We start from the raw sequence: 16,245 nt of genomic DNA, 5'->3' as shown, positions 1-16,245 counted from the left end.
TGTTCTTCCTCTCCCCTCTGTATAAACAGTGGAAAAGGGACTTGAAGAAAATGTCCCAGACTCACTGTTTCCACTGTAAACATGCACTAAGCTCTTTCCACCAAGGTTCCTTTCAGGGAAAAGGCCAAACCAGGCGAAAAGTTTGTTTGGACATTATATCAGTAGCACGAACAGGTATCTCAGAGTGACGATGTTTAACTACTGCGAGTTCCTTCTCCGTGTCCTCGGCATGAACTGTTAGTGGTGAAATGAAAAGAAATGAAATGAAACGAAAGAGCTTTGAGGAGAGAGCTCGGTGTCTGATGTGTGCTTTGACTTGTGTTGTAATTCACCTTATCACAGTTGCTTAATTTCCCCATCAGTTATGATGTAAGAGTGTGTACGTACATTCAGCGTGAGTGTTGCCCGCCGAAAAAAGCATCAGTTTCCAAAAAAACTGTGAATCTGAGTTACCAGAGTAAGCAGTTACATTGCACTTGTTTCATTTCCTCCGAGGAACAACAACAAAGGTTAGTGTGAAAATGAAGAGAATGCAGTCCTGTATCAGTATGTGCATGCTCTGCCTTTATCCTTTATACAAGACACATATTCGACAGAAACCGTGGCATAAAACAATTGTCCCTATGTACGCGCTTTAAATACCTCACGACTATACGGGTAAACCGATTCGTTTGCTAATCAAATCCAAGTTGAAAAAGATGTCACTTTTTTTCTTCTTGTTTCCTGTTGGATGGATCTCATCTTTTAGCCTGTTATTAAAGTTTTCTGTGCTGTTAAAGCACCAGTTTGTGTTGTCAGCCATCTGCCCGATAGCAAACCTTAACCTGTAGTTGTGACTGGGAGAGCCATTTTTTATTGTATTGTATCAGGCATAAAAGAGGTGCTAAGATGGACACTCTGTATCTCCGCCAAGCCAAAAACTAATCTAAATGGAAAACACATTGTCTTCATTATTTTGCAAGTGCTGAAAGAGCCCCGTTGCCATAGTAACAGCCGAGCCGAGGCCGAGGGCTGCTCTGGGGCCGGTGAATGGAGTACAGTGGATGAGCAAAAGAGCCAGATGGCAGAAAAGGCTAGTTAGAGAGTCTAAAAGTGCTGCTCGCTTGCATCAATAATTTCAAAGGTGGCATATTTAACATAGACGCACAGGAGATCTGCTCTACCCATAGGCCAGCTGCAAGTCAAATGGTAGTTGTCTGTGTATGCGTGAGGCCCGGAGAAGAAGGAGCTTTCCTGACTGTAGGTAGATGAGAGAATCAATTTGATTAAAAGCAGAAAGGAGGATGTGGATGAAATTGCTCACATCCATAAAGCCATGGCCACCAGACAGAGCGGCAGTTTTCCTCTGGAGGACCGGTAATGAATGCCAAGAAAGCTGTTGTTTTCACAAGGTGGTGCTGAAGACCAGACAAAAAAAAAGAAAGAAACCTGGCAGGCTTGCAAACCTTTATGAATCATTTATTAAGAAAAAAAAAATAAAGTCTCTTCATATCAGTGAGCGTCTTACAAAAAAGCCACCAAATCCCAACAAATCTCTCATGTTTCAGCTCATTGGTGGAAGGCCTAAAGGACATTCTTTTCAAGCCGTCACAGAGCCATAGAGCCTAATGGTTTATTCGAAGCAGCAGAGCTGTTTATATCATTAAGCTGAGGACATGGCTTGTTTCAGCACTTACTTTTTGATTTGCTCAAGTAATAAATGCAGTGACTTGCTCAAATGATTGTTGCCATTTAAACAGCAGTCGCACTCATGGTATATGACCTTTCACTGATTTATTAAAACAGCATTAGTTACTAAAGCGAGAGCTGCTGGAGTCTCTGTGTAAATGACGTTTTAAGGTAGCTAATGAGGAAGGCTCAGAGAGGCAGCCTGGGTGCCAAGGACATGGCTGTGCTCGGGAGAAGGAGGACAGTAACATGGCCTCTCATGGCTGCACTGCCCTTCGTCATGGTGATTCATGTCACGGCGTAATTGGTTTACCTGCCCGCGTCTGTTGTGAGGCTGTCCGCGTGGCTAAAAACAAATTACCTACCGCTGACCTTTCAGCTACACCATCCCAGCCGAGGAGAGGAGAGGAGAGGAGAGCAGAATGGAGACTTAAGTACATGAGTATTATGGTGGTGCCATTTCTTGGCTTGGATTTGACTCACATATTTGGAAAGCTTTGTTTGAAAGAGAACCGCCTTTGGCTGTTTTTGTTTGTGTTCAGTTCATGGCATGTGAGATTGTGAAAGCAATAGCGTGTCACTCGGAGAGCCACACGTCTCCAGCTCTCTTTGCCCGTTCCTAGATGAAGGCGGCCGCTGGGTCTGGAGCAGCGCTGTCTGCACCACGCGGCTTTGCTTTGCACCACTTATCTGTCAAGAGCAGTGTGTGTGCGTATGGAGGGACAAGGAGGAGGCGCAGTAATTCCCTACTTCCTGCATGAAGGATACAGTATCCATTTTAGTGACAGCGTAGATGGGCTCCAATTTAAATCTTAATCCACGGGGGCTGAGTGGCAGTCGGCAGGATTGATTCCAGGCCGCCTTGCGTGCGCCGATTCTCTCTGTGATAGTGTGACATTTTGCCACCGTCCTCCTCACACACATCTTCTGCTCCGCTACGGTGCTGTTGATGAACGGTGCACCTCACCCCGCTGGTCAGTTCATAGAGCAGGTTCCACGCAAGTAATGGCCGGGAAGCCAGGGTACGTTCTTAAAGACAGGAATAACCCTCAAGAAATGTTATTTACGTATGCACTGCTGCTGTCACTAAAAATACCGTTCCTGTGTTTAACCAGCACTGCTCAGTATCTGTGGAATGGTGTACTGCGTGGAAGAATGATCACAATCAACATTCCAGTGGAAAAAAAGTGCAAAAAAAAAGTTCTAGTGCAATATACTTATACTATGCAATATAATTGAAACGTCTGAAATTTATATTCAAATATTTTTTTTTTCTTCAGCACAGGGCAATATATATATGTTATTTACCAGCTGGGAGGTCCGTATCGTGAAATACTGTGACCGAGGTCTTGAAAGTACTGAGCGAGGCCCTCTGGGCCGAGGTCAGTATTCAAGGCCGAGGTCACGGTATTTCACCATACGGACCGACCTTAAGCTGGTAAATAATATATTTATTTTTTTCTTTACCAAATTCTAACAGAAAACGAGAGCGCCCGAAAGGGAAAACTGAGCCGAGCCAAGGCGAGCCGTTGTTTTGAATCCTCATTCACGGCTGTAATGCAAATTGCTTCCTCCTCGGTAAACAAGTGCACTTCCATGGCAGGAAAACAACTACATTTTGCTACCTATGTAGTCCCCTATTTATACAAATAGGAGTCATTCAGGATTCAGCCATGTTTTTGCTCGCCGTTAGCAAGTTAGAGGTTTTTAGCTTTCTTCTGAAATGTTTTCTTTTATTTCTTCTTCCTCAGGGTAGTAAAACTCGCTTTCGCTGTGAACACTGTCGTTATCGCTATCCATGATGTAAAATTAATGCTATTCTCCTGAGAAATGCTGGCAAAAATTTATAAGATTTTTGATAATCTTATAAATAAATCTTATTAAAAAAATATAAATGTTGACAAAAAATGCTACTATGTTTGTTGTTGTGAACGAGCGAGTCGCCAGAGGTCCGTAACCGGGGTCCATAACTGGGGTCCGTATCGTAGGATACAGACCCGCTCGCCAGTCAATCAGAGCGCAGGATTTGATGGAAACCGCACCATGAAAAAAATAAAAATATATATTTGACTTATAAAAACGTTCCAGAAAAATGTGTTTTGCATAAAGGTACATTGCATGAACAAGTGAGTTTAAACATGAGTTTTGTGTATTTTCTCAGAATAGGGAAACGTGTCTTGTCGCACATATGCTATATGTGGGAGATGGAGAGTCAGTTTATTAAAAAAAAAAAAAAAAACTGCAGTATTCCTTAAACAATAAATATAAACAGGCGGAATTACACATCTAGGCTGTGTAAGAACTTGGCGGTTACATTCCTGCTGACAAATATTTAGTAGTGCCCACGCCTGCCTTCATGCCTTTTTTTTCTGTAAGGGGAAGTCCAGGAGCTGCATGTACATGAATAAGCCTCCTCAGTGTGAACACAGAGCTGTGTTTGTGTGAAGCGCTGAGCTCAACCCTGCGGCTCTGTTACTCTGTGCCCGCTGGCGCCCTCACTGCCCGATGCGGTCTTCAATACAGGATCCCCAATGCCAACCCTTCACATGACAGCCCTTCACACGCCAGCCTTCCACGATTAGCACAGCCGACGAGAGCGGCGATCAAGCTCACGCCTGTCCAGCAGAGCTTGTATTAAGTGTGAGTTTACTCTCAGTCCATTACAGCCTAATCTCATTAGCTCCCTGCCCAATCCAGCAGCAGAAATAAGAGAGCCTCCTCGCACCCCCTCTGCCCTTTTGCACTCGAGGCTCGCTGCAGAGTGCACTCAGGCCCTGGAGTAATGGGCACTGGGAAGTGCGTGCACCACTATTGATGAATCCCTTTAATTATCATAGCAGCGTCATTTGCTGCAAGCTAGGTTAATCAGAATCTCTGCTTTAGGCTTGGGCGCTCAGGCTGAGGCCAAGACTGACAACTTCTATTCATGGATTCTCACTTTTGCCTCTAATTGGTTTTCCTTTCATTTCGTTGAAGGTTTTGCACTAATTAGATTTGTTTCATATACCAGAAGAAAAAGCTGTCACACTGGAGGTCACCACACTCTGGGTCCTAAAGGGGAAAAAAAAGTGGTAGATTTGTAGCAGTTACACAGTGTGGATGTGTTTCTGCGTGAGCTCAATTGTTCCTACACAGTTTCCTCTTTATTTCTCATCCATCTCTGTCTCTTTTTAATATCTCTATTACTCGTCTGTGGTGTGTACACACTCATACAGTTACAATTTTTGTCTCTTTGGAGGCCCTGCATGGTCATATGTTCGTCTAAGTGGATAAATGTGTAATAAAATCTGCATGCAGCTGTACTGTGTTTTGTATTTGTGCAGTGCTTGGCAGTTGGCATGGACATGGTATTCTCTCTCTGTCCAGTGTGGGAGGCAGCGAACCCCTTGGCCAGTACAACGTAAATCACCCACGAGCTGATTTTTCAGCACTTTTGGAATGAGCCTGGCGTGAAACGGAAGGCCGTGGAATTTCTCAGCTTTACCTGTTCAGCAGGAAGTGCTCGATGCTGGAGCTGTGCCCTGCCAAGTTTGCTTTAAAGCACTTTGTCTGCCCCAACCTCCTGACTCGGAGTCCTCGTGTTTGAAAGGAGCTGCTCTGCTTCGAGATAAAGACCCGGCCTGAAATACAACCTCTCGCTTTGACGAACTTTGCAAGAATGTAAATTACAGCGTATCCAAAAAGCCTGCGCCTGGAATTCCTCCTTTCTGCTGTCACCCTAAATTAGACGTTTTAAGATTTAAGCATCTTTTTAAAAGTGGAACCACATTTTCTGCTGGCCAGGCTTTCAGACTGAAGCTCGCTGCCTCTTAACTGATGATGCATCTTGTTGGCAGAGATGCTCACATCTTGAAGTGTTACAAGCATGTTCTGAAGTGTATTCTCTTTGTAAAGAGGTCAATACTTATGCACAAATAGAAAAGCTCTTCGTCGGAGCAGGAATATGAAGTTTCCTGAAGTATCGTTCTGCATACCCCGACTACTAGTACACTGCTCCAGTATTCTTGGAACCTTTCTTTTCTAATGCTGAGAGACTTTTAGTGGCTGCCTCGATGTGATGTGCATTAAGCTCTATTTTTAGACTGGAACAGCACATGAGAGATTCACTGGCGGTCATGAGCCTCAGTGTGACCTGATTTTTCAAATGTACTGCTCCTCCCTTACATCGATAACCACAGACTAGACAGCATTTTTCACAATGTGGATCTGAAAGCAAAATGCAAAACCCACCTCCATTGATTTGCGTAAAATTCCACGGATAATGCAGGACGAAGGGAAGCAGTGTAATATGACGAAACGGCAAGGAATTTACGCAGAGCGATGAGGTTTTTTTGGGGAGCTTACGTGATGCATGACATGACAAAAAAATATCACATCATGATTCTTGAAGACTTTTCCATGAGACAATATGTACCACAGGTTTGCAAGGAAAGTTTAGCAAATTTCACTAAGAAAAAATAATAAATATTTAGCTGAAAAGGAGGAAAGATTCAGTTTTTAAAAATAAGTAGGCTATAACATTTTGGAAAATTTGAATTTACTTTCAGTCAGTTTGTAATTTAAGAAAAAGAAAATTAGAAAATAATACCTTGATATCTCAGGAAAATTGTACTGTGGTGTAACTTATCACAATATCGATGTTATATCTATACATATACAGTGGGGCAAAAAAGTATTTAGTCAGTCACCAATTGTGCAAGTTCTCCCACTTAAAAAGATGAGAGAGGCCTGTAATTTTCATCATAGGTATACCTCAACTATGAGAGACAAAATGAGAAAAAAATCCAGAAAAATCACATCGTTTGATTTTTAAAGAATTTATTTGCAAATTATGGTGGAAAATAAGTATTTGGCCAATAACAAAAGTTCATCTCAATACTTTGTTATATACCCTTTGTTGGCAATGACAGAGGTCAAACGTTTTCTGTAAGTCTTCACAAGGTTTTCACACACTGTTGCTGGTATTTTGGCCCATTCCTCCATGCAGATCTCCTCTAGAGCAGTGATGTTTTGGGGCTGTCGCTGGGCAACACGGACTTTCAACTCCCTCCAAAGATTTTCTATGGGGTTGAGATCTGGAGACTGGCTAGGCCACTCCAGGACCTTGAAATGCTTCTTACGAAGCCACTCCTTCGTTGCCCGGGCGGTGTGTTTGGGATGATTGTCATGCTGAAAGACCCAACCACGTTTTATCTTCAATGCCCTTGCTGATGGAAGGAGGTTTTCACTCAAAATCTCATGATACATGGCCCCATTCATTCTTTCCTTTACACGGATCAGTGGTCCTGGTCCCTTTGCAGAAAAACAGCCCCAAAGCATGATGTTTCCACCCCCATGCTTCACAGTAGGTATGGTGTTCTTTGGATGCAACTCAGCATTCTTTCTCCTCCAAACACGACAAGTTGAGTTTTTACCAAAAAGTTCTATTTTGGTTTCATCTGACCATATGGCATTCTCCCAATCCTCTTCTGGATCATCCAAATGCTCTCTAGCAAACTTCAGACGGGCCTGGACATGTACTGGCTTAAGCAGGGGGACACGTCTGGCACTGCAGGATTTGAGTCCCTGGCGGCGTAGTGTGTTACTGATGGTAGCCTTTGTTACTTTGGTCCCAGCTCTCTGCAGGTCATTCACTAGGTCCCCCCGTGTGGTTCTGGGATTTTTGCTCACCGTTCTTGTGATCATTTTGACTCCACGGGGTGAAATCTTGCGTGGAGCCCCAGATTGAGGGAGATTATCAGTGGTCTTATATGTCTTCCATTTTCTAATAATTGCTCCCACAGTTGATTTCTTCACACCAAGCTGGTTACCTATTGCAGATTCAGTCTTCCCAGCCTGGTGCAGGTCTACAATTTTGCTTCTGGTGTCCTTTGAGAGCTCTTTGGTCTTGGCCATAGTGGAGTTTGGAGTGTGACTGTTTGAGGTTGTGGACAGGTGTCTTTTATACTGATAACGAGTTCAAACAGGTGCCATTAATACAGGTAACGAGTGGAGGACAGAGGAGCCTCTTAAAGAAGAAGTTACAGGTCTGTGAGAGCCAGAAATCTTGCTTGTTTGTAGGTGACCAAATACTTATTTTACCAAGGAATTTAGCAATTAATTCATTAAAAATCCTACAATGTGATTTCCTGGATTCTTTCCCCCCATTCTGTCTCTCATAGTTGAAGTGTACCTATGATGAAAATTACAGGCTCCTCTCATCTTTTTAAGTGGGAGAACTTGCACAATTGGTGGCTGACTAAATACTTTTTTGCCCTACTGTATATATTGGGCAGCGCGGTGGTGTAGCGGTTAGCACTGTTGCCTCACAGCAAGAAGGTTCTGGGTTCGAGCCCAGCGGCCAACGGGGGCCTTTCTGTGTGGAGTTTGCGTGTTCTCCCCGTGTCTGTGTGGATTTCCTCCACAGTTCAAAGACATGTGGTTGGGTTAACATGAGGCAGCCATGGCCTGAGGTTGTGCTGAAGTGCCCTTGAGCAAGCCACCTAACCCACAACTGCTCCCTGGTCATTGTAGCATAGCTGCCCACTGCTCTGGGTATGTGTGTGTGTTCATTGTTCGCACGTGTTTGTGGTCACTGCTTCAGATGGGTTAAATGCAGAGGTTAAATTTCACTGTGCTTGAGTGTACGTGTGACAAATATTGGCTTCGTATATCTTTATATTGCTGAGTCCTACATCTAGACCAACTATCTGTCTAACCGAAAAAATGAGCAAAAATCTTGGGATAAGTCAAATGTTGAATTGTCTGGAATGCTAAATATGCTTTTGCCATGCCCCCCACACACACCCCAACACTTTGACCAGGTCAGGCCGGCGTGTTGATAAGAGCAAGGAGGTAAATTGTGGTTTAGGCGCTCGCAGTGATTTGCGATCGTGCGAGGTCGAGCAGGCCGAGCGCCAAAGCAAGGCGGCGACTTCTTATCTGAACTAGCCGGAGGTTTTCACAGACTCCCTTCAGAGCAGTGAATCACAAACCTCAAGCGTACCCATGGACCTTTTCCCTCAACACATTCATGGAATGATGGGATTTTCCCTTGGGTATCTGGTTGCACATACCTGCCATTGTAGGACCTCTGGCACCGTGCTGCTGTTCAATATTTATAGCCACCAAATGCTCTCAAATATCAAATTGTTAAACAGCTGCTCTCAATTTTCCCCTTTTGGGAAGTGCAGAACACAGGACCACAGGAATAGTCTCCATATAAAATAGCTCATTTGTGTTTCAGATTAGTCCCTTTATTAGCTAATTAATTTACTTCAAACAACAATGTTTTTTAATTTAGAAGGTCTGAGTTGGCACATCAGCTGCACGGATCTAGTAGCGCTTTCACCAGTAACTGCTGGTGTAGGATTGACCGTCTCTGGTGAAATAGTGAGCCTTGCCACTGTGAGTCAAAACTCCGAGCTGACCCCAGAGCGGCCGCAGAAGTCACAGCTTGTGCATAAAAATTGAGCACTGCACTGACGCTAGCTCTTTCTGCAGCACTTCCCCTCAGGTGAGAAGTTAAAGTGGATATTATCTGAGCTCTGCTTATGGTGCAGCAGCATGGCATTGGCTGTTAGTATGTGGGAAATGCTGGCTTGACATTATTTTCAGCGCGGCGAAACTGGCCTCGTCTTAGTGATGTGCTTTTCATCCCTGCCTCTCTGGCACGATTGGGGGCAAGGTCATACACGCTGAGGTCGCCGCATCTCCTGGGGTGGTGTTGAAGATATACTGCACAAAGAACTGGAGTGTGTCACTTGTGAGTTGTGCAATCTCTTTGAGCACAGAGAAGTTTTGTTTCAATTTGTTTATTTCTCACCTTGCTGTCCTGTTGAATAATGAAACACCATAGATTGGCAGTGTTGGACACTTGGCCGATGAACATGCATACAGTGGTGCTTGAAAGTTTGTGAACCCTTTAGAATTTTCTACATTTCTGCATAAATATGCCCTAAAACAACATCAGATTTTCACACAAGTCCTAAAAGAGAACCCAGTTAAACAAATGAGACAAAAAATATGATACTTGGTCATTTATTTATTGAGGAAAATGATCCAATATTACATATCTGTGAGTGGCAAAAGTATGTGAACCTAGAGGATTAGCAGTTAATTTGAAGGTGAAATTAGAGTCAGGTGTTTTCAATCAATGGGATGACAATCAGGTGCGAGTGGGCACCCTGTTTTATTTAACGAACAGGGATCTATCAAAGTCTGATCTTCACAACACGTGTTTGTGGAAGTGTATCATGGCACGAACAAAGGAGATTTCTGAGGACCTCAGAAAAAGCGTTGTTGATGCTCATCAGGCTGGAAAAGGTTACAAAACCATCTCTAAAGAGTTTGGACTCCACCAATCCACAGTCAGACAGATTGTGTACAAATGGAGGAAATTCAAGACCATTGTTATCCTCCCCAGGAGTGGTCGACCAACAAAGATCACTCCAAGAGCAAGGCGTGTAATAGTCAGTGAGGTCACAAAGGACCCCAGGGTAACTTCTAAGCAACTGAAGGCCTCTCTCACATTGGCTAATGTTAATGTTCATGAGTCCACCATCAGGAGAACACTGAACAACAATGGTGTGCATGGCAAGGTTGCAAGGAGAAAGCTACTGCTCTCCAAAAAGAACATTGCTGCTCATCTGCAGTTTGCTAAAGATCACGTGGACAAGCCAGAAGGCTATTGGAAAAGTGTTTTGTGGATGGATGAGACCAAAATAGAACTTTTTGGTTTAAATGAGAAGCGTTATGTTTGGAGAAAGGAAAACACTGCATTCCAGCATAAGAACCTTATCCCACCTGTGGAACATGGTGGTGGTAGTATCATGGTTTGGGCCTGTTTTGCTGCATCTGGGCCAGGATGGCTTGCCATCATTGATGGAACAATGAATTCTGAATTATACCAGTGAATTCTAAAGGAAAATGTCAGGACATCTGTCCATGAACTGAATCTCAAGAGAAGGTGGGTCATGCAGCAAGACAACAACCGTAAGCACACAAGTCATTCTACCAAAGAATGGTGAAAGAAGAAGAAAGTTAATGTTTTGGAATGGCCAAGTTAAAGTCCTGACCTTAATCCAATGGAAATGTTGTGGAAGGACCTGAAGCGAGCAGTTCATGTGAGGAAACCCACCAACATCCCAGAGTTGAAGCCATTGTGTACAGAGGAATGGGCTAAAATTCCTCCAAGCCGGTGTGCAGGACTGATCAACAGTTACCGGAAACGTTTATTTGCAGTTATTGCTGCACAAGGGGGTCACACCAGATACTGAAAGCAAAGGTTCACATACTTTTGCTACTCACAGATATGTAATATTGGATCATTTTCCTCAATAAATAAATGACCAAGTATAATATTTTTGTCTCATTTGTTTAACTGGGTTCTCTTTATCTACTTTTAGGACTTGTGTGAAAATCTGATGATGTTTTAGGCCATATTTATGCAGAAATATAGAAAATTCTAAAGGGTTCACAAACTTTCAAGCACCACTGTATATCCTGCTTTTGGAAATAATCCAGTTCGTGTCATTCTGCTTTCCTGTGTCAAGGCTTTTTCCTTCATTTTTGTTGTCACTACTCTTGTTTTATCTCGGACCAAGTGCCTCTCTCTCTCTCTCTCTCTCCCCACCTTCACCAAGCATCGGCCAGGATTAAGCATTAGCTAGGAGCTGAGTGCATAATGTCCAATCTTATCAGTCCCTCTGGGGAAGAGGTGGTCGGTGGCAAAAATAGCAGTAGTGATGTTACCACTGGCAGATGTTGCATAGTAGAAGCTAGTATTATTACTGGCAGAGCTAATGGCTTTGTTAGATGCGTATTGAGTGATTGCACGTGGTCCGCCCCCACCCCATTTACACCAATTCTGAGCTAGTGCCTGTCTTGTAAGCCAAGGAATAAAAAATGGCACACTCCTAACAGACCCTGTCGAGAAGTTGATTCATTTAAAAAGAGGTAGATGTGGAGGAAATTCAGCTGCTGGACAGTGTAAAATAGAGAGCCAATGGCAGATGGAAAGAGTGAAAGAGAAAGGCAGGGGAAAAGGAGGGGGTGGGCGAGAACGGAAGACTGGAGAAGGTAGAGTGAGTCAAAGGGATGGACACATGGAGGGAGGGGAGAAGGAGCAACAGAGAGAGAGAGGCCAGGCTGGTGCAGCCGTGTTGATTGGCTTGTATGAAAACACATGACTGCAGTGGGGAGCCTCTTGCTCAGGGTGAGTGGCTCTGCTGCAGACCAAACCACATTAGATGAAATGAATCCATTCCTCAGCCTGTTAAAGCAGCATGCTCCCAGGGCTCTGGAGAGAGAGACTGAGAGAGAGAGAGAGAGAAGGGTGGAAGGGAGGGAGCAGAGGAGGGGGGTGAATGAGTGGCAGGAGGGAATGGGGAGAGAAGAAAAAGGGAGAGGCGGGGGCAGGCGGAGGCACACACACACACGCACTGAGTGGCAGAGACTGTTCAGGGGATTATAGCACATTTTGGGACAGGACAATGGCAAGCAGTGGAGTGCCTTTACCCAGCCCAACTCCCTACACACAACAAACACAGCTTTATGCTCATGCAGGGGCTGCACGCTGGGACTGGGCATCTGGAGCCCCAAAAACAAAACAAAAAAAACTTTATACATTTAAACCATGGCTCGAGTCACTTACCAGATTTTACACTGTCATGACATACTAAGCAGAAGTATTTATAAATTGCTTTAATAATTTACAAACTTGGGCGGCACGGTGGTGTAGTGGTTAGCGCTGTCGCATCACAGCAAGAAGGTCCGGGTTCGAGCCCCGTGGCCAGCGAGGGCCTTTCTGTGCGGAGTTTGCATGTTCTCCCCGTGTCCGCGTGGGTTTCCTCCGGGTGCTCCGGTTTCCCCCACAGTCCAAAGACATGCAGGTTAGGTTAACTGGTGACTCTAAATTGACCGTAGGTGTGAATGTGAGTGTGAATGGTTGTCTGTGTCTATGTGTCAGCCCTGTGATGACCTGGCGACTTGTCCAGGGTGTACCCCGCCTTTCGCCCGTAGTCAGCTGGGATAGGCTCCAGCTTGCCTGCGACCCTGTAGAAGGATAAAGCGGCTAGAGATAATGAGATGAGATGAGAATTTACAAACTTGCTGCGACTTGTACAATGAGACACTTCCTCTCTGTCCTTCTTAATTGTTAAGTGTTCATCAGCTATCATGCGTTCACATCCAGGCGCTCAGCTTCAACTAGTTACATCTACCATGTATACACAAGGATGTTTTTTTTTTTTTTAATCTGATCGATCGGCGTGGGAGTCAAGCATCTCTGACCATCAGGTTACAGACACACAGCCTCGGCCCCTGCTGGCACACTGTTTAACACACTCCTCACCCTTGTACCCAGCATGAGAGGTGACTGATAACAGCCACTACAGGATTTGCAAAACCAGTGCAGCCCAGAGCAGGCAGCATTATGATATAATGGTGCTTGAGAAGTCCAGATCTGTTCAGTGATATGTAATTATGGTCACTGCTTTAAGCCTGGCCTCTGCTCTTCTATACGATTGTGTGCAGTGTGCTGGTATTACTCTCCCTCAATCCATGTCCTTAACCCGGGAGAACGGCTGATGATATTTTGAGAGCGAGAGCGAGAAGTCATTTGTGAGCTGAAAATACAGAAGTCAGTCATGCGGCATGTGTCTGATTATAAAGAGATAATCTCCTTTCTCTCCCTCTGTACCTCTAGCTCTTGCGATTTCTCTATTCCTCCCTCGATCTCCCTGTTCCTGTGCTCCTCTGTTTCCTCAGAATGGGTTTCCACACAGTAATTTTTTGCCCCACTTCCTGGCTTTTGTTTTTCGCTCTGGTGGTATGCGTTATTAGTAGGGCCGCTTCTCTGATATGATTAATTTTCCTTCTGCTTCGGAGGGCTGTTTCATGCCCAGATGGGTCGGTTTTGTAATCCCCGAGTATCACCTCCTCTAATTGTGTATGCTCTTATACGTTTCATATGGCTATATTCAGAGCAGTGTGCAAGTTATCTAAATGCTAACACATCTGTAGGCACCACGTTTATATGTATATGTGTGTGTGTGTGTATGTGTATATATATATATATATATATATATATATATAATATGTGTATATTCTATGAGCAATCACACGCTCTGATTGGCTACACTACTACTAGGATATCAGCTCATATACTGTCTCATCTCATCTCATTATCTCTAGCCGCTTTATCCTTCTACAGGGTCGCAGGCGAGCTGGAGCCTATCCCAGCTGACTATGGGCGAAAGGCGGGGTACACCCTGGACAAGTCGCCAGGTCATCACAGGGCTGACACATAGACACAGACAACCATTCACACTCACATTCACACCTACGCTCAATTTAGAGTCACCAGTTAACCTAACCTGCATGTCTTTGGACTGTGGGGGAAACCGGAGCACCCGGAGGAAACCCACGCGGACACGGGGAGAACATGCAAACTCCACACAGAAAGGCCCTCGCCGGCCACGGGGCTCGAACCCGGACCTTCTTGCTGTGAGGCGACAGCGCTAACCACTACACCACCGTGCCGCCCCTCATATACTGTGAGTAGAGAAAAACAAACTAGCGGAGCACATTTTTATCCCCCGCCCAAATGAAGTTCGGCAGGGGATATAGAAACGGGTTCCGTCTGTCCATCCGTCCGTCTGGTCACGTTTTCGTTTCCGGACCATATCTTTAAGACTACTGAAGATATCGTCATGAAACTTTGCATACATATCAAGCAGTATGTCAACTGGTGCCTTTTGCTATTTTAGATTTTTGAAAAAAAGTATTTTTCAAATTTTTACATTAAAAATAGATTTTGACTTGTTCGTTTCCAGAGCATAGGTCCAAAACTATTCATGATACAGATTTGAAACTTGGTATACATGTTAACAAGGTGATGTAGATGTGCCTTTTCATACTAAGAAATTTGAGAAATTTTTATTTTCCATGTTTCTATGGAAACAATTTCAGACTTAGTTTCTCAGGTTAGTCTTAGGGGTAGGTTTTATTTCCGGAGCAGAACTTAAAAACTATGAGCGGTATGGTCTTGAAAGTTGGTATATGTGTCGATTTGATACTAAGAAATGTGAGAAATTTGAATTTTTAGCTCACCTGGACCAAAGGTCCGGTGGACTTATACCATGGGCTGCTGAGGTCAGTGTAAAGAGGTAGGGTCGGTTTCCTGCAGCAGAACTTGAAAAATGTGACAAATAATATCTTGAAACTTGGTATATAGTTGGTATATAGGGCGGGGGATATAGATGACTGTCTTCTTGTCAAGTATTTAAAAGAAACAGAAATAGCTAAAAGAATATAGTTTCGTCTCTTCCACCCCACCCCACCTCCAATATCTCCTGTTCCACACTCTAGCCCAGTTTGTGGCGGTAATGCACCTTTAAGTTGGTTTGCCAACCGGAGTGTGTTACTAAACCAACCAAGGACGAAATAAAAACTCTACTTGAAAACAAAACCCCAAAAAATACAAAAAAAAAAAAAGCAACAAAATACGGAATAAAAGTATTTGATGTTAAGAACGTACCTTTTTTATTTTTCAAGAATTATTATTATAGCATTTTTCTTAAATTGCTCCTGTCATTTCGCCAGTTTGTTTACATTCTAAACGGAAATGATTTTGTCAGACGTTTTGTATAAAGTTTTTATTTATCGAATTTGCAAAAAATAAAAATGCTGTCTTTCTCAAAGTCCAGTGAATGTGGATTGAATAAAACAGTTATTCCACTCAGTCTCATCGTGCATGGCTTATAGCCAACTCAGCGCTACACGCCTCATCAGCTATCATTCTATATACGACTCGATTTTGTGGAATAACTGTTATATATATGCCATGTGCTCTAAAATCTGGTTCTGTCTGAGTATCTGACTGTAGCCTTTGTGTTTGGAATGACTTCATGGCTAGGTTGTGCTTCTCTCAGGATAATGAAGACATGAGTTTGTTTTCATTGAGGTAGTTGCCGGGTTATATAACCAATGTTTTTCCAGCCCTCCCTGCCTGAGGGACAGAAGAGAGAGGAGTGAGGGAGAGTACCGGACTGTGGGCTTTGCTCCACGACTGGCCTGCGTCACAGAGCAGGATGCTCGGCATACGCCATGACGATGTTTTCGTGTTATTGTCTTCCTCCAAACAAACATAACTCAGGACCGTGAGAGAAACAGAGACAAGCTTCTTCTTGTTACTTCCTTTCTCTTGTGCCTTCTCATGTTCTCTCCCTCTGTCTTTAACAGTTTGTTATCGCGTCTCAGCTGGTAACTGGAGGTGAGAGACAGCCAAGGTTTGGTAGGAAATGGTTAATCAATAGCCACAAGGTCAACTTGGCATGCAGCAGGTTTGAGAGTGTCCTGTCAGCGAGCAGAGTAGAGGATTTGTAGCGCTTGTAAAGGCTTAAAGGAACACGGACAAGCAGTGCACTGATAGTGGTGAGACTGCGGTGTGGGAGGGAGACACCTACTGGAAACGTCCTGTTTCTGCACATCTCGCATCTTGGAGCTTAACTGCTGCTTTTGGGTTAACTCAGCTTTATTTCCCAGAGCTCTGTATACCCTGGAATAAATCTGTACTGTTCTGCATATAGTAACCTA

At 44.0% G+C, this 16,245-nt stretch overlaps 1 protein-coding gene across 5 annotated transcripts in view; it reads left to right on the top strand.

Moving 5' to 3' along the window:
- Positions 1-16,245, top strand: part of zmiz1a (zinc finger, MIZ-type containing 1a) — a 200,665-nt gene that overhangs the window by 100,838 nt on the left and 83,582 nt on the right. The window lies entirely within an intron of this gene.

The sequence above is a fragment of the Neoarius graeffei genome, chromosome 7 (assembly GCF_027579695.1).
Source record: "Neoarius graeffei isolate fNeoGra1 chromosome 7, fNeoGra1.pri, whole genome shotgun sequence".
Lineage (NCBI taxonomy): Eukaryota > Metazoa > Chordata > Actinopteri > Siluriformes > Ariidae > Neoarius > Neoarius graeffei.
The sequence above is the reverse complement of the archived record's forward strand: the minus strand, read 5'-3'. Positions and strand labels throughout refer to the sequence as shown.